Source organism: Haemorhous mexicanus, chromosome 5, assembly GCF_027477595.1.
Source record: "Haemorhous mexicanus isolate bHaeMex1 chromosome 5, bHaeMex1.pri, whole genome shotgun sequence".
Taxonomy (NCBI): Eukaryota; Metazoa; Chordata; class Aves; order Passeriformes; family Fringillidae; genus Haemorhous; species Haemorhous mexicanus.
In genome coordinates this window covers 76,273,629-76,293,871 of record NC_082345.1, presented here as the reverse complement: position 1 = coordinate 76,293,871, position 20,243 = coordinate 76,273,629, and the positions used below count along the sequence as shown (strand labels likewise).

Below are 20,243 nucleotides of genomic sequence, written 5' to 3'. Positions count from 1 at the left end.
TCAGAGAAAGTCCGCGACATTCGCGACACGCCACTCCCAACATGGCGGCAGCGGGGATGCCCGCCCGTGCCGGGCTGCAGTACCGCGCTCTGCCCACAAGGCGGCAGCACCGCCGCGCGCCCCAGCCGGGGGCAGCCGCGCGCCTTGGGGCTGCGGGCAGGGAAGGCGGCGAGAGAGAACAGGGGCGGCCCCCGCCGAAAACTCCTCTGAAAGAAATGCCAAAAAATAAGCCGGAAGAAATTAAACCCTGCCTCTCACCCAATAAGAAACAAAAAGAACAACACAAAACAAAAAAAACCCCAAAAACCAGCCCAAACCCGAACATTCCTTTAAAACAGTATCTATTTTACTTTTTATATTTTTTCATATTTATATTCACATTTATATCTATCATGTATATATTGGTGTATCATGTAATTTAACAATTTATACTTACAAATTTCTATTTAGATAGAAATTGAATTTCTAGATTTCATCTGTTCCCATTACTTAGGTTTATTTCTATGGTTTTATACATGTTTTTATATACTGATTAGATATTTCGGGTTAAGATTTTTACTTCTGTAACACTTACATGATTTCTAATTAAACCCCTGCCTTTACCCAAACAAAAGCCAAAAAGAACCCCTTTCCATTAAAATGTATTTCATTATTTTTTATTTTATTTTTCATATTTATACTCATATACATATATATATCTTAATGTATGGTGTCATTTGTGTTCTATATTACACCTCTTCCTATTATCTATATATATTTCTAGCTTATATTTCTATATCTGTATTTTCATATCTTCTTTCTATATTTCTATATTTAGAAATATCAAACAATAATATCTATATTCATATTATTTAAAACAAAAACCCTGCCTCACACCAAATAAAAAAAGACCTTTCTTTTAAATTATATTTTTTATAGTAATATTTTTTGTATTGATTTTCCCATTTATATTTATAATTTCAATTGCCCTATAATGTTATTGATATTCTAGATTACATCTCTTCACATTACTTACACATATTTATATTTAGGTTTACATTTAGAGTTTAATTATAGTTACATATCTTTATATATTTATAATATATTTCTATATTTCGATTTACATTTCTATAATACTTGCCTTGTTTAAAATAAAGCCCCTGTCTCTAACCAAATAAAAACCAAAGACATCCCTTCAGTTAAACCGTATTTAAAAGTTTAAAAATAATTTCATTTTTCATCATTATATTCACATGTACATTTCTATTTTTTACTATATTTATAGATTATCTAGTATAGAGAATGCCTTGAAGAACAGATCTGTCTTTATACTATATATTTATATTACTTATATTTATTTTGTATTAAATATTTATAGGTATCAGTAGATATATTATAGATTTGTATAGTTGGATTTATAGTTTTATATTATTTATATTTCTACTATTTATAAAAGAACCCAGCCTATAACCTAATAAAAACAAAAAAAAATCCCCAATTTCTTTTAAACTATAGTGAATATTTTTATATTTACAATCTCTACTCATATACATTTGTGTATATATATTAGACTCTATTTTCCATATATGATAGTATGTCACAATAACATACATTATATGATCGTTTTATATATTTATCTGTTTTCCATGTTTATGTTTACAGTTATAGTTTTAGATTTCCTTTCAAATTTATTTTTATTTCTCTTTTGACCTGTCTAGTAAACCATATCAACTCACTCACCTGACCCGTCAGAACCACAGAAATCCCGACGCGCCTCGGTCAGCGCCGGCGCGCAGGGCACGCTCGTCCCATCGCAGCACATCCAAACAAAACCTATTTCTGCTACTAACAAAGAACAAAGGCCCCACTACATTTCACCCCTTTAAAAACTCACAGAAACCCAACTGGAAATAAATTTTAAAATCCCTCTATAACTAGCCCAAACCCCCCCATCCATTCCAATCCTAAACTTCCTCCCAAACCAGTAGCTCAGAAACCCAAAAAACTCAAACACACATTGAAAATGAAATAACTGCTAATAAAAACAAAAACCCATGAAAAAATAAACCAAACCGACTCACTGAACTCAAAACTGTGCAACTGACCCTAAACATTACTACAAAAAGCCCCCAAAGCTCCACCTTTATGCTAACTCACAAATAAGAACAAATAATCTATAAAAACTATCTTAAAAATTAAAAAAAACTAATTAAAAGCATACAAATAAAAAATCTAAACTATTAAAATACTAAAAATACCACTACCCAAATTTTAAAAAATGTTGCCTATAAAAACCCACCATAAAAATGCCCCTGTCCCCAAAGATAAAACTAAACAAAACCCATCACACCAGAAATAAATCGGAACTTGGGAAAGCTAAAACCGTAACACTCAAGAAGTACACCATATCCCTTCTCGTACACCAGCTACAAACAGCATAAAACAATACAATCAATTACTAAAAACCACCTTTAAACCACGACCTTTTTAAGAAAACTTTCAACAATTTAAAAACGGCTTTTAACAAAAGCCATCTAATAAATTAACACCCAAAACTCCAGCAGCCGAGCTAGCCCTACCAAATCTCTCTGTTTATACATCCAATAAACAAAACCAAAATCCCAACAATATCCCAAGTCTATTAAAGAAACCTACTGAAATTAATCCTACTCAAATACAAACCAACCCATCCATAAAGTTAGCCTCACTCAAAAAGAAAACAATGACAGAGAGTTAATAATACCAAGAAATAAAGCAACACACCATACACCACCAACGAATATAATATTCAAGGAAAAAAACCACCTTTTTTTTTTTTTAATTTTTTTTTTTTTAACTAACTTCTTTTATTAGCTAGAACAAAGGATTTTGCCAGGACTGTAACACTGTAACAACAACTTCTTCTCCTCCTTCCTCTTCTTCTGAAACGTCCCATCTCATTCCCAAATTCCTTACAACTTTTGAGTTTCAATCCAAGCAAAAAGCAAAACTCGTGCACGTGTGCGTCGGATGCTCCTGCCAGGTTCTCCATTGCACCCCACATCTTCTTACACGTTCAGTCTTCGTGCTGTCCTGCCGGGGTGAGTTTCAGAGAAGGATTGGCACATGTGAAGAGAGGATTTCCCTCCCTCCCTCCCCCCCCAGAGCCGGTTTCCTTAGCACATTTCAATAAATTCCAAGCCTGCAATGATGCACACTCGTCCCAAGGCTCACAGCAAGCACGCAGGAGCTCAGGCTTACTTGCTTCCATGGCTCTGTGCCTGAGACAGCTGAGGAAATTTCCCGTGACCCTCTGTTGCAATAAACTGGAATGCAAACTCGGCTCCATCTCAGAGCCTCAGTGGGAGGCAGGAGCACATCTGGCTGACCCACAAAAATCCTTTCTTGGGCGGCGGCACCGCGCTGGAAAGGGGAAACACGTGCTAGTGAACAGCAGCTCAGAAACAATTCTTGTCCAATGTTACCTGCTCTACTTGGCAGCTCACTAACACAAGTCTCATTTTATCACTGCAGGGAGAATTCTGTAGGAAAGTGTCTGATGAGCAGCGACAAGGGCTTCACTCCCTGCTACGCAGCCTGCAACACCCTTGAGAGAGCAGAGCAGCAAAATCACCAAACTCTTCTTGCCGTGGGGCAGGGTAGAAGATCACTGTGGGAGGCACATAAAAAGAGGGGAAATGGTCTATAAATGCACAGACATTTGATTTCAGAAGCCCAGAGATAAGGATGTTCTCTAGGAAGCCAGACGTGACATGATATTTCTAAGATTTTCTTCTTCATTGAAGGAAATCTATGTGTATATATACACACTTACAAATGATTGCATGAGTTTTTTTTTTTTTTTTCTTTTGACGCTCCAAGAATGATTTCCCATCTTGAGTCACTCAGGAAGAAATGGCCCCTGTGACTCAGGACAGAAGGGCTGCCTGCTCTTTTGATCATGACAGCTTTTGGCTGTACCCGGGAAGCAGGAGCAGCAGCCAGAGCTGAGGCTCAGCAGAGGCTGACCCCGGCCAGCCCCTTCCTCACTTCCCTGTGTCACAACCCTTCCAGGCAGAAGGACGCAAAGCAGGTTACGATTTCTCTCCTAGATATGTTTTTCGAAAATAATACTTCCAGGGGTGATCACAACGGGGGCACAGAAAAACACAAAGAATGAAAAGTACCGTGTTTGGTGTTTTAGCAAACGGTGTGTCTTCCCTACCATGTCCGGAAGCTGGATCGATGCACCAAACTTTTCACTGCACCCTTGTCCTTGCTTCTGCGCCATCTTCACCAGCTGCTCTTGGGAAGTGCTTGTATTGCCCTGGAAAGGTGATCACCCTGCACGAAACTGGAGGCTGAGCTTTCGGCCTCTGGAGGAGGGAGCTGCGCCGTGGATCCCGTCCCGATGGCGCTGCAGACGCCAGCACCCGCGGGAGGACTGGGGGGACTCCGAGCTCCACCTCTCTCTGCCCAGGCCCTGGGGAAGATGGGGGAGCTATTCTTCAGAAGCATCGCCCCTGCAATCATCACCTCCATCAACATTCTGAGAGCGCTTTTGGTTTTAACAAAGAGCAACCCTGATTTGCCATTTGCAGATCACAATGGGAATGAACCTGGAAGACAAAACACAAGATCAATTCACAGCTGGACGTTCAAATCTTTTTCTCCAAAACCCAATCAACGTGCAGCTTTTCCCTTAAGCTGAAGTACGGACCAAAGTCATAGAATCGTTCAGGTCAGAAAGGACCTTCAGGCAGCGAAGATGAGCATTTAGGTGTGGCATGAAGCTTGGGGAGCACTGAAGAAGCTGTAAAAGTCAACTGATATTCTTTGGAAATTAAAAACAAAACGAAGTAATTAGCTAACAAGGAATCCTCTGCGGAAACGACACACGGGGCGGCCTGCGGGGGAGATGCCCGAAAGCCAAAGCTGCGCTTCAGTGGCATCTAAGGTGGGAATTTTGCAGAGTGCCTGTACACAAGTTTGTTTTCACTGGGATCAGTGAGCAGTGGCCACCGCAGAGCAGGAGGTGCTGTGGCTCAGAAGACCTGGCTGTGAAAAGTACAGGTTATTGTCCCCAAGCACATGCCAGCGGTCTGGAAAAGGGTGATCCGGCTTGACACTGCCGGTGTGCTTGCTAAAGGGGGGGAGCGGCTCAGTCCTCGTCACTCACCTGATGCTCCCAGTCGGGGCGCAGTCGAACGGCACCACTTGGCCGGGCTTCACCTCCCTGGCTATTTTCTGTGCAGGGAACTGCAATGCCATTGCAACTTTTCTGTTCTCGCATCATTCTTCTAGAAAAAAAAAAACAATACGTTGAAGGGGAAACTGCCTTGTCACCGTCCCAAAATCCTTTATCGCTTGTGGTAACCCACGGCACACTCCCTGCCCGCGTTATCTTCACCTTAACTCTGTTTACAAGTGCCGTGAATAAACCCAAATCCAACTGAGGAAGCTCCTCTTTCCTCACATTTCAATTCAAGGCTGGAACGATCACCTTGCAAAGAACTTTCCTCTACCGGTGCTAGATGCAAAAGAAAAAAAGCCAACCCAGGAATGCCTGCCACACCAGAGTACACAAAGCTGCTGCTGCTGCTTCCAATGGCTTAGGCTGAGGGCTTCTCTGTTCTTCTTTTGCCCTTCTCACGGGAAGGACTGGCTTTGACTGTCTTTGAACTAGCTACAGATACGAAAGATTTAGTAAACAAGTATTCTTTATCCCATTGCTCTTAAGAGTGTGTCCTGACAGATGTCTTCTTCCTCCTGAGGTTTAGACCCCTGTTTGATCTTTTTTTCTTTTCCCCCCGCTTTTTTCCCCCCCTTTATTCCCTGAAGCATTTCACACCATGATGGGCAAAGGCCCAGCAGGAATTAGACTGAACATTGGACACGGAGACAAAAGAAAAGGCTGGAAGTTACTCTTGCTCTCCAGGCTGGCACTGCCAGCTCCTGAGGGCTCAGTCAGGACAGTCAACATTTCTGAGAGTACCTGTACACAGGCGTGTGCAGACCTTGGGTCCTGCCGCGGCTCGCAGCTGCAGGCTCAGACACGCACGCCGAGCTCCTGGATCCTCCACGACAGAGCCGCCTCTCCCTGCTGATCCCGTGCTGTGCCTGCGGAGCAGGGAGGGAAGGAGAGGCACGCAGGGTAGCACAGTGGCAGTGCACAAGCTGCCAGGCCTCACCCATCGGACCTGCACCGAAGAGGAAATCTCACTTTTCAAAACTCTCCATCGTGCCATACAAAACACTGAATCCTTCCCAGTCTGGAAGGGACAGCCTGGCATGATGCCCCTCAGGTCACATCTTACATAAAGGGTTCTTCTTCTCCTGCACAATGCTCTATAGTCTACTTTTACTTTTTATCTTTCTATAGATATAAAAATACCTACAGAAACTATCGATATTCACCAAGCGACCTTCGATCGTAACAGCCAGGCCTCCGCATGACTGCGCTTAACTCCTGCTCAGCTCAGGGCATCTCCCTGTTCCTCAGGCTCCAGAAACCACTGAAACTCCCCTGTTTTCCCCGGGGGGCTGCCTGCTGGCAGCCGCCCTCCTCTCTCCAACGCGGTCACCTGCCAGGCTGTAATATTGACATTGTTGCGACTATCGAGTCATTGGAGACTCATCCACGCTTAAATCAAATAAACCCCCTACTTTTAAGCACTAAATTCCCTACCAAAGCACGCGTTTTACTGACGCGTACACGGGCATACCGGGCAGCTTATTTTCATTCGGAAAAATAAAATAAGCTTCCCCAGTACAAAAGCCCCCTCCAGCAGCAGAGGATGCACCCTGAGTACCTCGGCGAAGAGAGGCCACCACGCCAGTGCCCGTCAGCGGCCCCCCAAAACCCGCCCGCCCGCCCGCGGCGCTGCCGAGCCCACAGCCCGCCAGCCCCGCACCGGAACCACCGCGGAAAGCCCCGACGGGCCGGCGCCGCCACGGGGGCGCCGTGCGGGCAGCGCAGCGAACGGACCGCGAGCCTCGACTGCGCCCCCCCTTCGTGCCGCCATCTTGGGAAGGTCACCCGGCTCCCGGCCGAGCCTCTCCCGAGTCCCGGGACGGCGGCGGCTGCGGGTCCCCGGCAGAGAGAGGCGTCCGTGCCATTGCCTGTCGGCGCCCGCCCGCCACCCGCCCGCCAGCGGCGCCACTGACCCAGGGCCCGTGTGCCCGGCGCTGCATACCTCACGGAAAATCCCGCCGGGCCGGCGGGCAGGCAGTCTGGTATACAGACCGCGGTGCTCCTTTTTCCCGCCCTTTTGGCCGCCATCTTGGGAAGGTCAAGCGCGTCCCGGCCGAGCCGCCCCCCAGGGCGCGATGGCGCGCGGGCCTCGGCACGGACGCGTCCCGGCCGCTGCCCGTCCGGGGGGCGGGACCGCGCTCGGCTGCGGGCGGGGAAGGCGGGCAAAAAACCGGTTGCCATCCCCCAGAAAATCCTCTGAAATAAACGCCGAAAACCTGCCTCTTACCCAACAGGAACGAAACAAGCGCCCTTTCTTTAAAACCCTATTTAAATCTATTTTAGATTTAAATGTTTCATGTTCACATTCACATGCATCTTTATACCGGACATTGATGCGTTAGGTAATTTGTATAATATATTACATCTACTCCTATGGTTTGTATTTATTTATGTTTTGCGTTTTGATACATATCTGTCTATATCGATTGTATATTTCTTTCTTTAGATTTCTATTTATATAATACTTCTATTATTCAAAATAAAAACCCTGTCTCTAACAAAATAAATACAACCCCCCCTTATTTTAAACGCCATTGAAATATTTTTATTTCTACTTCCTATAATTATATTCACATATGATTCTTTCGTTTCTTTTGATGCATTATAATAGTGATTACATATAAGACATATAATATTCTAAAAAAGTATTTAAATTATTATTTCTATTATGTATCATATCTACTGCTACAACTGATTTTTTCTTATATTTTTAAATTTTATATATATCTGTATGTATTTATGATATATTTCTATCCTAAGATTTCCCCCTTTATATTATTTGTATCTCAAATTTTTACAATCAAAACTCTGCCTATTGACAAAAAAAACCCCGCTTTACTATTTAAAAATATTTTTATATTTATAATTTTCATATTTATATTTATAATTTCTTATATAGTATACGATAACATATTGATGTACTCTACTTATATATATCCAATACATATTTCCTATAATCTATTATCATAAGATATATACAGTATTACTTGTATTATGTATTGTATCGGTTTTTATTATTCTGTATTTATAATTATCTTATATTGTTATATATGTCTGCATATATTTGTCATCCATTTCTATATTTATATTTTGATTGGGGCTTTGTTTCTATTTATAATCTAGATCTTTAGATATCTATAAACATATATAATACTCTGTATTAAAAATTATAATAGCTTATTGTAATATATAATGATTCATGTTACATGTTTCACTTTTATATATTCGGTCTATATTTAAATTTTAAGGGGTTTTATTCCCATTTTTATACATCTATTTGTTTTGTTTCATTATCGTTATAGTTATAATTTTACAGTTAAAATCCAATTCCTAAATAATAGGACAAAACAAACAGCATCAAATTCCCACCAATATCCTCCAAAAGCATCCAGATACCTCCACCAGCCAACCGACGGCCAGCAAAAAGCCACACAACGCTCTTTGCCGTAACAATTCTCATCACATCAGAAAAATGCAACGAATATAAAAGAAAACCCAATAGAAACGCACACAGCAAATCACAAAAACTACGAGGAAAAATTCAAACCACCTTACTAAACTCCAAACAGTGCCAATGACCCTGAACTTTACTTAAAAAAAAAAAAAAAAAAGAAAAAAAATTCTACCTCTACACTAAGTCAAAGAATAACCAATACTCTGTAAAAATAACTTTAAAAACCGAACTAATTAACGAAATAGAAAAAAATCTCAACCACTACAAAATAAGAAAATAACTACCCAAATAAAAAAAACTACTTAAAAAGACCCACCCTATAAATACCCATGTTCCAAAAAAAAACCCCTGATAAACAACACCCAAATATATCAAAGGCCAAAAAAAAAAAAAAAAAAAAAAAAAAGCACCACCAAAAAAACCCAACCAAAAACCCAACCGAAAACTTAAATTTAAATAAACTTAAATTTACAACAACAACAAAAAAATCCTAACTGAATCAACCCATAGTGCCTCAATCTATCAAAATAAAACGCCGCCTAGAAATGAACACAAAGCCTAAAAAGAAACGGAACCATAAACAATATCTCCCAAATGATCCGTCACAATAAAACGTACGCTACAATCGAACAAACCAAATAAATGAAAGCCCTGTAAGACGATAAACACAAACGCAATTATCAATATCTTTAAAACCCCGCTGCTATTAACTACCTGACGCTACCTCAAGCCCACCAGAACAAACGCTACACACTCACGCTACTAAAAGCCACCACAACAGAATTAAACGCCTAACCTCTACTTCACGCTACGACCCATAAAAACCATCGCACACCTTTAGAAAACATCGCACACCCCGGCAAAAAAAAAAAAAAAAAAAAAAAAAAAAAAAAAAAAAAAAAAAAAATCCGACAACAAAACTCCATTCAAAACAAACCTTTATCGTCACCACCTGAACCGAGATCCACAGCATTCAGGAAAAACACCCTATCCCTTAGCATCCAGCAACTGCAACCTGCGAACGCTGCGAGAGCTGGAGGTGCCCGCAATTGTACCCCGAAACGGACGCCGCGGGCGGGGCTCACCTCGCTTCAACAAGGGCGAATAAACGTGTGTTCTCCCCTTCAGTTTCATCCCCTGTCATAACAGAAAATAAGGGGTTCTCCTCAAATGAAAGCCTTCAACTGATGGCAAAGAGGGATTTTGACCCCAATTCGAACACTCGAGAAGGAGGGACAACAGGGCTGCCCCCTCAATTTAAACCTTAGGATGATGAAAATGGGGTGGCTGCCTTCAAATCAAACTCACAATACGACCACGATATTTTTCCAATTGCCCTTAAAACAGAACGCAGGGATTCCCTGTCGCCCCTGTGATACCCCTAACAGCCTGGAAAAGGCAGGTTTTCCTTCAATCAACACCCTTAAAACCGCAAGTGAAGGGGGATCCCCCCCCGGTTCAAACACAGACAATAACAGAAGAGTAGCTGCTTCCCTCTCCTTAATTTCTTTTGTCCTCATAAGCTCCATTTTTGTTCCTGGGGAACCGGGGAGGGACTGGCAAGATGAAATTGAGAAGGGAAAGGACAAAAGTCCCCGCTCCGAGTCCACACGGGCTCACCTGCTCGGCTGCCGCTTCCCGGCACAAAGCTCTGTCTCTCGGCACCTCCTTTAAGCAACGCTCCGCGTATCCAAGCGCGCATCCTGGTGCTCCCCCAGACCCCGGGAGAAGCTCTCACCGTCCTTCCACGAGACAGCCCCGGGAACGCCGCTACTCAGCAGCAGCACCATGCAAAAGGGAGCTGAGGCAAACCCTCCCCCTAAAACAGACCCCGGCAGGAGCCGGCCCCTCCTCATCGTCACACTCACACCTGGGGCTGCTCCGAGCCCTCATCATCGTCACACTCACACCTGGCGCTGGTGCCACTCTCCAACAGCGCCTCTCGGTGACCAGCGCAGAGCCCGCTTCTCACAGACCCAGAGCAAACAGAAATCTGCTACGGGTGTTGGCTTTTCTCATTCCGTCTGGTTCCACAACTAAAACGCGTTCGTGCGCTGATGGCATTGAGAGAAAGCTTTCCAGGGGAGAGAACTGTCATTCAGGTAGCACGCTTTGATACACCTTCAGAAAAAGCAGAATCAGCGCCAACTCCTAAGACCCCTGCTGAGGAACCCAGCCCTCCTTGGGACACCCAATGCACCTCGAAAAAGGAGGGGAGAAGTTCTTGTGCTGAACTCGGCACGGTTCGTCTAAACTCGGTCCTATTCGGTTCTTCGGCTGCACTCGGCAATTTTCGTCCACCCCCGGCTATTTTCGGTTCTTCGGCTGCACTCGGCTATTTCCGTCCACACTCGGCTATTTTCGGTTCTTCGGCTCCACTCGGCTCTTTCCGTCTACACTCGGCTATTTTCGGTTCTTCGGCTCCACTCGGCTATTGCCGGCTAACCTCGGGGGGCTGCAGTACCGCGCTCTGCCCACCAGGCGGCTAAAAAGCAAAAAAAAGTCAACAAAGAACAACCCAAGCCTTTCTTTTAAACAATATTTAAATATATTTTATTTTCAAATTTTTCATGTTTATACCCAAATTTCGATTTAGAATGTATATTGATGCATAATGTTGATTTCTATATTTATAATTTTCTATTGATATATACATTTATATTCTATATTTAATCGATTCCTATTACTTAGATTTATTAATATATTTTACATATTGATTATATATTTCTGGTTAAGATTTTATAATTCTGTAACAATCATATGATTTCAAATAAAACCCCTGCCTCTACCCAAATAAAAGCCAAAAAGAACCCCTTTCTTTTAAACTTTATTTAATTTTTTTAAAATTACATTTTTCATATTTATACTCCCATTTACAGTTTAAATGTGTATTCATGTATAGTGTCATTTGTGTTCTATATTACATCTCTTCCTATTATATTTATTTCTATTTTATATTTCTCTATCTATATATTTATATCCTGATTATATATTTCTATATTTAGAAATAGACAAAAATAATATCTATATTCATATTATTTAAAACAAAACCCCTGCCTCTAACCCAATAAAAACGAAAAAAAAAAAAAACCAAACCACCAACCCTTTGTTGTAAAAAATATTTGAATTTTTTTTTTTAGATTTATATTCATTTCTATTTAAAATGTATATTGATGTACAACGTTTATTTGTACATTTATGTTTATCGTTTTCTATCGGTCTATAAATTTATATTCTATATTACATACATTCCTATTGTTTATATTTATTTATATATTTTTATACATATGTTTTTATCTTGATTATATATGTCTGGTTAAGTTTTTTACTTCTGTAACACTTCTATTATTTAAAAAAATAAACCTGCCTCGAACCAAATAAAAGCCGAGAAGAACCACTTTTTTTTAACTGTATTTAATTTTTTTTTTACTTATGGTTTTTATATTTAGACTCACATTTACATTTCCAATGTATATTCATGTATATATTAATTATTTGTGCTCTCTATTACTTCTCTTCCTATTATTTCTATTGATTTATACTTTATATCTACATTTATATCCTGATTATATAGTTCTAGATTTAGAAATAGAAAACAATAATATCTATATTCATATTATTTAAAATAAAAGCCCTGCCTCTAACCAAATAAAAACGAAAAGAACCCTTTCTTTTAACCTATATTTACATATCTTTATATTTACAATTTTCATATTTATATACACATTCATACGAATTAATTATTTTGCCGCCTAATATTATTTATATTCTAAATGACACCTCTTCATATTACTTACATATATTCATATTTAAATTTAAATTTATCGTTTAGTTATAGGTGTATATCTTGATACATTTATTTTATCTTTCTCTATTTAGATATAGAAAATATTTCTAAAATATTTACATTATTTAAAATAAAACCCTTGCCTCTAACCAAATGAAAACCAGAAACACCCCTTTATTTACAACCTATTTAAAGATTTAAAAATAATTTTGTTCTGCATAATTATATTTACATGTCCATTTATAATTTTTATTCGTTATATTTATAGATGTGATATATAGTCTAGAGAAAACCTTTTGATCTATCAGATATATTATTTTTATAATAGGTATTTCTATAAGTTTAGTTTATTTATATTAGATATTTACAGGTATCGGTATATATAGTATATATTTGTATAGTCGGATTTATATTTTTATATTATTTATATTTATATTATTTTTCAAAAACTCCAGCCTATAACCTAATAAAAACCAAAAAAGCCCCAATTTATTTTCAACGACATTTAAATATTTTTCTGTTTACGATCCCTATTTCTATCTCTTTGTACAGATCTCTATCCCTCTACCGCCCTTTTTGCGGTCGCTTCCAACGCCGGGGATGGGCAGGGCGCTGGCTCGGGGGGGCTGCAGTACCGCTCTCTGTCCACAAGGCGGCAGACTTACCGGGAGGGGCGCTCTTCGATTTTCCCGCCCTTTATGCCGCCACCTTGAGAAGGTCAAGCGAGTCCGCGACATCCGCGACACTCCACTCCCAACATGGCGGCCAAACGAGGACCCCCCCCCCCCCCCCCACCGTGAGGCGTTTACGCAGATGCCTGTCAGAAACACGCCAAATTACAACCGTCCGCGACTCACCTGAGCTCACAGCCCGCGTCCGAGGCACTTGATACGCCACAAAAAATCCCGCCGTGGCCGCGCAGGCGTCAGGGTGCTGTGCAGGCAGTCCGGTTAGACGGACCGCGGGGCCTTCTTTTTCCCGCCCTTTTGCACCGCCATCTTGAGAAGGTCAGAGAAAGTCCGCGACATTCGCGACACGCCACTCCCAACATGGCGGCAGCGGGGATGCCCGCCCGTGCCGGGCTGCAGTACCGCGCTCTGCCCACAAGGCGGCAGCACCGCCGCGCGCCCCAGCCGGGGGCAGCCGCGCGCCTTGGGGCTGCGGGCAGGGAAGGCGGCGAGAGAGAACAGGGGCGGCCCCCGCCGAAAACTCCTCTGAAAGAAATGCCAAAAAATAAGCCGGAAGAAATTAAACCCTGCCTCTCACCCAATAAGAAACAAAAAGAACAACACAAAACAAAAAAAACCCCAAAAACCAGCCCAAACCCGAACATTCCTTTAAAACAGTATCTATTTTACTTTTTATATTTTTTCATATTTATATTCACATTTATATCTATCATGTATATATTGGTGTATCATGTAATTTAACAATTTATACTTACAAATTTCTATTTAGATAGAAATTGAATTTCTAGATTTCATCTGTTCCCATTACTTAGGTTTATTTCTATGGTTTTATACATGTTTTTATATACTGATTAGATATTTCGGGTTAAGATTTTTACTTCTGTAACACTTACATGATTTCTAATTAAACCCCTGCCTTTACCCAAACAAAAGCCAAAAAGAACCCCTTTCCATTAAAATGTATTTCATTATTTTTTATTTTATTTTTCATATTTATACTCATATACATATATATATCTTAATGTATGGTGTCATTTGTGTTCTATATTACACCTCTTCCTATTATCTATATATATTTCTAGCTTATATTTCTATATCTGTATTTTCATATCTTCTTTCTATATTTCTATATTTAGAAATATCAAACAATAATATCTATATTCATATTATTTAAAACAAAAACCCTGCCTCACACCAAATAAAAAAAGACCTTTCTTTTAAATTATATTTTTTATAGTAATATTTTTTGTATTGATTTTCCCATTTATATTTATAATTTCAATTGCCCTATAATGTTATTGATATTCTAGATTACATCTCTTCACATTACTTACACATATTTATATTTAGGTTTACATTTAGAGTTTAATTATAGTTACATATCTTTATATATTTATAATATATTTCTATATTTCGATTTACATTTCTATAATACTTGCCTTGTTTAAAATAAAGCCCCTGTCTCTAACCAAATAAAAACCAAAGACATCCCTTCAGTTAAACCGTATTTAAAAGTTTAAAAATAATTTCATTTTTCATCATTATATTCACATGTACATTTCTATTTTTTACTATATTTATAGATTATCTAGTATAGAGAATGCCTTGAAGAACAGATCTGTCTTTATACTATATATTTATATTACTTATATTTATTTTGTATTAAATATTTATAGGTATCAGTAGATATATTATAGATTTGTATAGTTGGATTTATAGTTTTATATTATTTATATTTCTACTATTTATAAAAGAACCCAGCCTATAACCTAATAAAAACAAAAAAAAATCCCCAATTTCTTTTAAACTATAGTGAATATTTTTATATTTACAATCTCTACTCATATACATTTGTGTATATATATTAGACTCTATTTTCCATATATGATAGTATGTCACAATAACATACATTATATGATCGTTTTATATATTTATCTGTTTTCCATGTTTATGTTTACAGTTATAGTTTTAGATTTCCTTTCAAATTTATTTTTATTTCTCTTTTGACCTGTCTAGTAAACCATATCAACTCACTCACCTGACCCGTCAGAACCACAGAAATCCCGACGCGCCTCGGTCAGCGCCGGCGCGCAGGGCACGCTCGTCCCATCGCAGCACATCCAAACAAAACCTATTTCTGCTACTAACAAAGAACAAAGGCCCCACTACATTTCACCCCTTTAAAAACTCACAGAAACCCAACTGGAAATAAATTTTAAAATCCCTCTATAACTAGCCCAAACCCCCCCATCCATTCCAATCCTAAACTTCCTCCCAAACCAGTAGCTCAGAAACCCAAAAAACTCAAACACACATTGAAAATGAAATAACTGCTAATAAAAACAAAAACCCATGAAAAAATAAACCAAACCGACTCACTGAACTCAAAACTGTGCAACTGACCCTAAACATTACTACAAAAAGCCCCCAAAGCTCCACCTTTATGCTAACTCACAAATAAGAACAAATAATCTATAAAAACTATCTTAAAAATTAAAAAAAACTAATTAAAAGCATACAAATAAAAAATCTAAACTATTAAAATACTAAAAATACCACTACCCAAATTTTAAAAAATGTTGCCTATAAAAACCCACCATAAAAATGCCCCTGTCCCCAAAGATAAAACTAAACAAAACCCATCACACCAGAAATAAATCGGAACTTGGGAACGCTAAAACAGTAACACTCAAGAAGTACACCATATCCCTTCTCGTACACCAGCTACAAACAGCATAAAACAATACAATCAATTACTAAAAACCACCTTTAAACCACGACCTTTTTAAGAAAACTTTCAACAATTTAAAAACGGCTTTTAACAAAAGCCATCTAATAAATTAACACCCAAAACTCCAGCAGCCGAGCTAGCCCTACCAAATCTCTCTGTTTATACATCCAATAAACAAAACCAAAATCCCAACAATATCCCAAGTCTATTAAAGAAACCTACTGAAATTAATCCTACTCAAATACAAACCAACCCATCCATAAAGTTAGCCTCACTCAAAAAGAAAACAATGACAGAGAGTTAATAATACCAAGAAATAAAGCAACACACCATACACCACCAACGAATATAATATTCAAGGAAAAAAACCACCTTTTTTTTTTTTTTAATTTTTTTTTTTTTAACTAACTTCTTTTATTAGCTAGAACAAAGGATTTTGCCAGGACTGTAACACTGTAACAACAACTTCTTCTCCTCCTTCCTCTTCTTCTGAAACGTCCCATCTCATTCCCAAATTCCTTACAACTTTTGAGTTTCAATCCAAGCAAAAAGCAAAACTCGTGCACGTGTGCGTCGGATGCTCCTGCCAGGTTCTCCATTGCACCCCACATCTTCTTACACGTTCAGTCTTCGTGCTGTCCTGCCGGGGTGAGTTTCAGAGAAGGATTGGCACATGTGAAGAGAGGATTTCCCTCCCTCCCCCCCCAGAGCCGGTTTCCTTAGCACATTTCAATAAATTCCAAGCCTGCAATGATGCACACTCGTCCCAAGGCTCACAGCAAGCACGCAGGAGCTCAGGCTTACTTGCTTCCATGGCTCTGTGCCTGAGACAGCTGAGGAAATTTCCCGTGACCCTCTGTTGCAATAAACTGGAATGCAAACTCGGCTCCATCTCAGAGCCTCAGTGGGAGGCAGGAGCACATCTGGCTGACCCACAAAAATCCTTTCTTGGGCGGCGGCACCGCGCTGGAAAGGGGAAACACGTGCTAGTGAACAGCAGCTCAGAAACAATTCTTGTCCAATGTTACCTGCTCTACTTGGCAGCTCACTAACACAAGTCTCATTTTATCACTGCAGGGAGAATTCTGTAGGAAAGTGTCTGATGAGCAGCGACAAGGGCTTCACTCCCTGCTACGCAGCCTGCAACACCCTTGAGAGAGCAGAGCAGCAAAATCACCAAACTCTTCTTGCCGTGGGGCAGGGTAGAAGATCACTGTGGGAGGCACATAAAAAGAGGGGAAATGGTCTATAAATGCACAGACATTTGATTTCAGAAGCCCAGAGATAAGGATGTTCTCTAGGAAGCCAGACGTGACATGATATTTCTAAGATTTTCTTCTTCATTGAAGGAAATCTATGTGTATATATACACACTTACAAATGATTGCATGAGTTTTTTTTTTTTTTTTCTTTTGACGCTCCAAGAATGATTTCCCATCTTGAGTCACTCAGGAAGAAATGGCCCCTGTGACTCAGGACAGAAGGGCTGCCTGCTCTTTTGATCATGACAGCTTTTGGCTGTACCCGGGAAGCAGGAGCAGCAGCCAGAGCTGAGGCTCAGCAGAGGCTGACCCCGGCCAGCCCCTTCCTCACTTCCCTGTGTCACAACCCTTCCAGGCAGAAGGACGCAAAGCAGGTTACGATTTCTCTCCTAGATATGTTTTTCGAAAATAATACTTCCAGGGGTGATCACAACGGGGGCACAGAAAAACACAAAGAATGAAAAGTACCGTGTTTGGTGTTTTAGCAAACGGTGTGTCTTCCCTACCATGTCCGGAAGCTGGATCGATGCACCAAACTTTTCACTGCACCCTTGTCCTTGCTTCTGCGCCATCTTCACCAGCTGCTCTTGGGAAGTGCTTGTATTGCCCTGGAAAGGTGATCACCCTGCACGAAACTGGAGGCTGAGCTTTCGGCCTCTGGAGGAGGGAGCTGCGCCGTGGATCCCGTCCCGATGGCGCTGCAGACGCCAGCACCCGCGGGAGGACTGGGGGGACTCCGAGCTCCACCTCTCTCTGCCCAGGCCCTGGGGAAGATGGGGGAGCTATTCTTCAGAAGCATCGCCCCTGCAATCATCACCTCCATCAACATTCTGAGAGCGCTTTTGGTTTTAACAAAGAGCAACCCTGATTTGCCATTTGCAGATCACAATGGGAATGAACCTGGAAGACAAAACACAAGATCAATTCACAGCTGGACGTTCAAATCTTTTTCTCCAAAACCCAATCAACGTGCAGCTTTTCCCTTAAGCTGAAGTACGGACCAAAGTCATAGAATCGTTCAGGTCAGAAAGGACCTTCAGGCAGCGAAGATGAGCATTTAGGTGTGGCATGAAGCTTGGGGAGCACTGAAGAAGCTGTAAAAGTCAACTGATATTCTTTGGAAATTAAAAACAAAACGAAGTAATTAGCTAACAAGGAATCCTCTGCGGAAACGACACACGGGGCGGCCTGCGGGGGAGATGCCCGAAAGCCAAAGCTGCGCTTCAGTGGCATCTAAGGTGGGAATTTTGCAGAGTGCCTGTACACAAGTTTGTTTTCACTGGGATCAGTGAGCAGTGGCCACCGCAGAGCAGGAGGTGCTGTGGCTCAGAAGACCTGGCTGTGAAAAGTACAGGTTATTGTCCCCAAGCACATGCCAGCGGTCTGGAAAAGGGTGATCCGGCTTGACACTGCCGGTGTGCTTGCTAAAGGGGGGGAGCGGCTCAGTCCTCGTCACTCACCTGATGCTCCCAGTCGGGGCGCAGTCGAACGGCACCACTTGGCCGGGCTTCACCTCCCTGGCTATTTTCTGTGCAGGGAACTGCAATGCCATTGCAACTTTTCTGTTCTCGCATCATTCTTCTAGAAAAAAAAAAACAATACGTTGAAGGGGAAACTGCCTTGTCACCGTCCCAAAATCCTTTATCGCTTGTGGTAACCCACGGCACACTCCCTGCCCGCGTTATCTTCACCTTAACTCTGTTTACAAGTGCCGTGAATAAACCCAAATCCAACTGAGGAAGCTCCTCTTTCCTCACATTTCAATTCAAGGCTGGAACGATCACCTTGCAAAGAACTTTCCTCTACCGGTGCTAGATGCAAAAGAAAAAAAGCCAACCCAGGAATGCCTGCCACACCAGAGTACACAAAGCTGCTGCTGCTGCTTCCAATGGCTTAGGCTGAGGGCTTCTCTGTTCTTCTTTTGCCCTTCTCACGGGAAGGACTGGCTTTGACTGTCTTTGAACTAGCTACAGATACGAAAGATTTAGTAAACAAGTATTCTTTATCCCATTGCTCTTAAGAGTGTGTCCTGACAGATGTCTTCTTCCTCCTGAGGTTTAGACCCCTGTTTGATCTTTTTTTCTTTTCCCCCCGCTTTTTTCCCCCCCTTTATTCCCTGAAGCATTTCACACCATGATGGGCAAAGGCCCAGCAGGAATTAGACTGAACATTGGACACGGAGACAAAAGAAAAGGCTGGAAGTTACTCTTGCTCTCCAGGCTGGCACTGCCAGCTCCTGAGGGCTCAGTCAGGACAGTCAACATTTCTGAGAGTACCTGTACACAGGCGTGTGCAGACCTTGGGTCCTGCCGCGGCTCGCAGCTGCAGGCTCAGACACGCACGCCGAGCTCCTGGATCCTCCACGACAGAGCCGCCTCTCCCTGCTGATCCCGTGCTGTGCCTGCGGAGCAGGGAGGGAAGGAGAGGCACGCAGGGTAGCACAGTGGCAGTGCACAAGCTGCCAGGCCTCACCCATCGGACCTGCACCGAAGAGGAAATCTCACTTTTCAAAACTCTCCATCGTGCCATACAAAACACTGAATCCTTCCCAGTCTGGAAGGGACAGCCTGGCATGATGCCCCTCAGGTCACATCTTACATAAAGGGTTCTTCTTCTCCTGCACAATGCTCTATAGTCTACTTTTACTTTTTATCTTTCTATAGATATAAAAATACCTACAGAAACTATCGATATTCACCAAGCGACCTTCGATCGTAACAGCCAGGCCTCCGCATGACTGCGCTTAACTCCTGCTCAGCTCAGGGCATCTCCCTGTTCCTCAGGCTCCAGAAACCACTGAAACTCCCCTGTTTTCCCCGGGGGGCTGCCTGCTGGCAGCCGCCCTCCTCTCTCCAACGCGGTCACCTGCCAGGCTGTAATATTGACATTGTTGCGACTATCGAGTCATTGGAGACTCATCCACGCTTAAATCAAATAAACCCCCTACTTTTAAGCACTAAATTCCCTACCAAAGCACGCGTTTTACTGACGCGTACACGGGCATACCGGGCAGCTTATTTTCATTCGGAAAAATAAAATAAGCTTCCCCAGTACAAAAGCCCCCTCCAGCAGCAGCAGAGGATGCACCCTGAGTACCTCGGCGAAGAG

General features: G+C 41.5%; 2 long non-coding RNA genes across 2 annotated transcripts; both read right to left on the bottom strand.

Moving 5' to 3' along the window:
* Window positions 1–2,937: 2,937 nt before the first annotated feature.
* LOC132327977 (uncharacterized) lies at window positions 2,938–3,437 on the bottom strand. The gene is made up of 2 exons (XR_009486660.1): window positions 3,220–3,437; window positions 2,938–3,051 (listed from the first exon to the last, which is right to left on the bottom strand). It is a non-coding gene; the product is annotated as an uncharacterized LOC132327977 (long non-coding RNA).
* Window positions 3,438–16,399: 12,962 nt separating this feature from the next.
* Window positions 16,400–16,895, bottom strand: LOC132327976 (uncharacterized). The gene is made up of 2 exons (XR_009486659.1): window positions 16,678–16,895; window positions 16,400–16,513 (listed from the first exon to the last, which is right to left on the bottom strand). It is a non-coding gene; the product is annotated as an uncharacterized LOC132327976 (long non-coding RNA).
* Between the last annotated feature and the right edge of the window lie 3,348 nt (window positions 16,896–20,243).